Raw genomic sequence first — 6,051 nt, forward strand, 5'->3', positions numbered from 1 at the left:
CTTCCTAACATGTTCTGAAAGCTGCAAACATTTCCCATCTGCTGTCAGAAGATGTTATAACCACCCATAAAGTTAATGTTTATTTATACCCGGCTATAGTTAAGCAGACTCCACCCCCAAAGAGCAAGTAAGCCCCGCCCACGAGGAGTCTCCAGCCATCAACAATTGAAAGAAAGCAAGAATAGAACTCCAGCGAAGGATCTCGGGTGCACAATCTCAGAAGCTGTTATATTTCAGATGATGAAAAATATGGCTGCGGATCAAATGTGTCAACTCGTAAACAAGAACACAATGTTTTCTATATTTTTAGCCGAAATTGACAAGCACACTCGGAAAGCATTGACAGGCACAGATGTGCGCAACTAATATCTATAATCAGTAACAAAGCTTAATCGGAGGTTTGTGCCAGATGGCTCTCTGTCGTCAGCCTCGAAGAATGGGATTGTCGATCATCTCGGTGGGAATGTTACGGTGCCCCCGTACATGTCTTTATAACAGCTTAACCGAAAGCGGCGTTCCTCCCACGGAAATACAGCCTTCCGCTGCGAGTTTCAAAGGAACCTTGCTGAAATATCGAGCCGAGGAAGTATTAATGCAAGAAACACACAGATTTATATGAGTAATGCTGTGTCGCTCAGAAAAAAGAAGGCTAATACTTCTATATACATCTCTGGTATATAATGAGCATGGATCAGAACTTTCAGATATACTTTGATGCCAGACGTTGACCTGGTCTAAAGTTGGCTCCATTGAAGTCTCCATTCTGTCTCCATTAATCTGGGCCGGTGCAGAGTTCTTACGGAGAGAACAAAGGGAATTGGTTATTCATATTACGGGGTTGGGGACCAGTAAAGACTGTACTGGGCTGTTGGTTTAATACACTGGTCCGGTACACACCTGGTCCAGTACTTTTCTCGGAGACACAGTTGTGGGTTGGTGACGGCTGCCTTGGATCTCATCTTTATCGCCCACCAAACTGGACCTTAACGCTGGTCCCAGCAGTTAGAACAACAGAATTATTGTGAAATAAAAAAAAGGAATCCCCAAACAAAATAATATATTGGCTCGAATATAGGCCGCACCCTAAAAGTTTGGTGCTTTTTTAAAGAAAAAGTTTTGTAATAGATATGCTGCTACTCTGCCCTCCCCCCGAGATATGCTGCGACTCTGCCCCCCCCGACTTACCAGAGCAGACTCCCGGGTGTCTTGCGGGGCCAGCGGGGGACATCTACGTAATACGCGTATACAACTTCCGGTGCCGGCACTCAGCAGTAGTGCCGGCACGGAAGTTGTATACGCGTATTGCGTAGATGTCCCCCGCTGGCCCCGCAAGACACCCGGGAGTCTGCTCTGGTAAGTCGGGGGGGGGCAGACTCCCCCCGTGGGAATTCCCGGCAAGGGAGATTGTTAAAGCACATCGTGCAGACGTGCCGGCAGCGGAGGCTGTTTACCCGCATCGCCGCATCCGGTGACCGTCCGCACGATGCGCTTAGACAACCTCCCTCCGGCACCCCCCCCCGTGGAAAGTGCTGGCAGGGGAGGCTGTCTGAGCGTATCAGAGAGTAGGATACGGGTCCCCTGCACCGCGCTAGACCCCGAATATAGGCCGCACCCCCACTTTAAAGACTTAAAGTGGGGGAAAAAAGTGTGGCCTATATTCGAGCCAATATGGTATATATATATATACACACCGTATATGTCTTTGCTTATATTATGGATTCATTGGAATTAAATGTTATATTTATATATTTTTTGCAGAATTACGGATTATTTCAATATGATGGGAACAGCGGAGGGAGCAAAAGGTAAAAAGCACTTTCTCTATCAGAAAATGAATGCACTTTTGTGTCCACTGGGTGGCGCCATATGACAGAAGCAGGAGTTATTTGTGAAAATAGGTAACACTGTAGCTAATTTATTGGCGCTATATATATATATATATACCGTATATACATATATTGTATATTATATATTACATACATACATATATTATATATATATCACATACAGAGCAGTAAGAGTACATTAAGATTGAGGTGTACTCCTTGCCCTGTTTGCGGGAGAGCTGAACACTCCATTTCACCCTCTTTGCTCTTCATAATAAAGGCCGACCTCCAGAGAGCTGAAAAAGCGCTGAGCTGGCCATGTCTAATACGTCATTTTCCGACGATGCTCCTCACAATGAAATATGGATCTGCATGATTATTCCTCCCCGTTAAACTATCTCTCTGCTTCTGTTGTTGATTGGTTCAGGTAGCCTTTAGTAGTGTAGTGGAGCGAGGAGGATAAGTCCAGGACAGGAAATTCAATTTTTTGCGTTTTTTTTCATTTATTAAAACACTTTCAGCAGACTGGTTCATGTTATAGAAACACAGAACCTGCCGGCAGATCGGCCCCATTCGGCCCCCCGTCTAGTCGCCTGTTTCTCCTGCTGTAAAGACTCAAACCTTAATCAGTCGTTGGTCTCGTCTTAGATTCAGGATCCGTATGTCTATCCCGCACATGTTTAATACCCTTACTGTATTACCCTCTACCACTTCTGCTGAGTGGCTGTTCCATTTATCCACCCTCTATAATAATGCTGTATTATATGATAGACATCTCATATGCCTCAATGCTGGATGTTAGTAGAACCTTAGTGAAACATCCATATAAGAGAATCGAGGATTACGGTTTATCTGCTGTAAGTATACTGGTGGGATCCCTATACAGTTAACCCCTTCAGGCCCAGGGGTTTTAATACACAAAAACCCAGAGTTTTTTTTACCATGTGTTTGTTAAACCCTGTTTCCACATTTCCTTATTAGAGGAACCCTTGCAAGTTATAGGTCAGTTTGTTTAGAAGTCAGGCCTTCTTTTAAAATCATCGCAATAAATAAAACATAATAATTATTAGTGATAGTATGTAAAAAAACAAAACAAACAAAAACACCCCTATATTAAAATAGATTTTTTGAGGGGCATTTTCTCCAAAAACATTCACCTGCACAGTAGGGGCCACAGCTGGACAATGACCCAATTCTTTTTTTGGAAGAGGTAGAAGGTTTGTTTCTCCCTTTTCTCGGGCGATCGGGCATTCGTTATATAACGGTGTACCGGTGCTCACTCCATTTACACACAATTGGTCTGATGCCAAAATTTCTTTTTTAATCCTATTTTTTTTTTTTATACCCACGAGTTGTGGGTTTTGGTTGGGGGGCATATGTGTTGAATTAGTCTACATACTGGATGTTGTATTTTCAATGGCTTTTCCCCAGAAGCATAATAGATGCTTTCATTGGAAATTCACTTTCCAGTATTGTCTGGAAAAAAAAACTTTTTACGACCACAGTGAACGAAAAACAAGGTTATCGGGTTTAAACGAAACCATGAACTCGGCACGTGTGTTAAATACGACACTGCGGTCAGTGTACGCAAGGAACACGTTTTGTATTTAAAGGGACCTTAAAGCCCCGTGACATAAACCATAAAGATTATTTGTGGGCACGAATATCCTCTTTTACTTTGCGGGTCCTCATTCTTCGCAACGTGTTGTATTTTCTGTTATTCCTACTGCATAAAATGCCATTTTTTGCACGCCCCCCCCATTGTCAACGCCACTCAAATTCATTTTTTTCTCTATTTCTATTACCTCCACTTTTTCTATCCCCCCTCCCCCCACCCACTTGTATAGTGTTCATGTCTGCGTGATGCTGCGTGTACACAGACAGGCATTAGGCGTGGACGCTCTTTAGTTGAGGATACCTTTTATTGGACCAACATAGAACAAGATGTAAAGTTGCATAATCTTTAAAGGCCTCAGAAGTCTCTTCTTCAGATGGAACAGTCACATGCTCATAATACACCCCCCAGAGGCTGTGTATAGGATAAACTGACTAAGCGGACTAATGGAGCGGGGCATAGGCTCTCTGCAGAGCATTTCACATAGAAGAGCTCCTCAGGGAGAGGGCAGAATATACAGTCTAAGAGAGATTTTTTAATAAAATAAAATAACATTTGGGGAAATTTAAATGCTGTTATTTTTTTTACAGGCATTGTTTATATTTCTGGATTTGTGGTAAATTCACCCATTTTTTTTTTTTATAAATTTTGACGCACATTAGGGAGGGGAGGGCTGGCACTGTTCAGCCTGGCCGGGGGGGGGGGGGTCAAGTCTAGCTGAGTGGCCCCCTTATTATAGTGTCCCATACATTTGGTGGACAATATGCTTAGTGGCCCCTGCTCAGGAAGAACATACAGGGATCACATAAAGGACCCAGTCATGGTTTAATACCACTATTAATCCTTGTAACGCTAGACGCCCCGGTGGCGACATGTGGAACAGCAATTAATGCCAAAGAAATTGGCTATAGTATGTGGCCCAAATCAGAGCTCAAATACGGGCAGCCTAAGGAGGAATTGGCCCATTGTCGGCCCTCCCTTTGCCCACTAGATGTAGAATTATTATTATAATTATTACAGTTGTTCCTACAATCATTTTTACATTTTTATGCATTATAGGAAGATTCAGATCCATTTATAGTTTTTAAGAACCCTTAAAGTGAGCCGGCAATAGGCCACATTTATTTAAAATATTAGTAAATGAATTATTCATTGGGGGAGATAAATAAGATATTTAAAGCCAAAGTCATGTTGTCCTTCCCAGAAGTGCAGCCAGCAAAGATCTGCAGCTCAGACCATGAATATAATTATCTGCGGCCAGACCCTGTCACTGAATGTGTGTGATCGTGCACCTTATTCACAGACATCGAATTCATTCAATGAATTAAATCCGCCGTCATAAATATTTGTTTATTCATTTACTGGCAATTACTCGCCCGATTATTATCATCACTCCTATAGATTCCATATTAACACACACCAGCGCAAGAGGTTTCATATACAGAAACAAAAAGCAGGGAGTCAGAGGCTTAGATGTAACGTAAGGAAGTTTTGCTATACTGAAATGGTGGTAGATAAGTGGAACAGGCTCCCAGCAGAAGTGGTAGAGGCTAATACAGTCAGAGAATGTAAACATGCTACAACGGGCAAGAAACATACATTTAAGATTTATTTGTGGGAGCTTACAATCTAAAAGCTCATTTTAAGCTAAACTATCACATCATTAGACTGTAAGCTTCTAGGATCACAAAAATACTGATGTCACCAACGCATATACCCACAATATATAATCTGTGCGTAAAGGATAATAAAAAATCCAATATGTTTATGTTTAATTTCATCTCGATATCCAATCTTATTGTCAATTTTGTATATTGTCACTTTTACGGTTATTGTCGGTTTTCCGCCCGCTTCTGTTGTGACAGCGCCGCGGATGCTGTTGGCGCCCTATAAATGAGACGTAACGTAATGCATCTTTTGTGCCGTGTACCCCTCTGGCGCTGAAAGGGTTAAGTGCTAAGGACGCTTGATCTTTTTCTCTTGCGTCTCGGCATCAATCTCCCGGTCCTGTGACTTTAGACGTTGCAGTAATGAAGCATTGCAGGAGCCGTGTCCTTGAACAGCGCTGCTGTGACCTTCACTCTGCTTTGATCGGGAAGAGGGAGAGCGAGAGACAATGAAAGGGAGAAAAGAATTCTGTGACCGCATGTCGCCTTCATTCATACGTTCTATTCCATGTAGAATAGAATAAACCCGGGCAGGCAGCGACCGCTGTAGATCATTGCAGGGAATTCTTTCTATCCTTGTTCAAAAATAACAACAACAACAAAAAAATGCAAACAAAAGTATAAAAAAAAGGTTGTGGGGGTGTGTGCGTGTGAATGAATGAGATGAAAAGGAGAAAAGCGCATGCATGGGTGCTTATGCCTGCTTTAACATGTGCATTTATCCTTCTCAGATGATGTGGAGCATCAGCCTGGAACTGGAGTGGAGAGCTGCAAGCAGAGGCTCCTGAAAGGGGGAGGAGAGAGTCTGGGAGAGACAGGGAGAAGAGAAGGGGGAGAGGAGGAAAAAAGCTGCAAACCACTCATCTCCATTTATTCCTCCAATCTTGCTTTTTTTTTAGAAGTTGGGGAGGGCATCAGGGTTATTTTACATGTTACCCACGTC

General features: G+C 42.8%; 1 long non-coding RNA gene across 1 annotated transcript; it reads right to left on the bottom strand.

Annotated features, from left to right (window-relative positions):
• Nucleotides 1-204: 204 nt before the first annotated feature.
• LOC128466656 (uncharacterized) lies at nt 205-956 on the bottom strand. The gene is made up of 2 exons (XR_008345461.1): nt 730-956; nt 205-565 (listed from the first exon to the last, which is right to left on the bottom strand). It is a non-coding gene; the product is annotated as an uncharacterized LOC128466656 (long non-coding RNA).
• Between the last annotated feature and the right edge of the window lie 5,095 nt (nt 957-6,051).

This window comes from Spea bombifrons, chromosome 1 (assembly GCF_027358695.1).
Source record: "Spea bombifrons isolate aSpeBom1 chromosome 1, aSpeBom1.2.pri, whole genome shotgun sequence".
Classification (NCBI taxonomy): Eukaryota; Metazoa; Chordata; class Amphibia; order Anura; family Pelobatidae; genus Spea; species Spea bombifrons.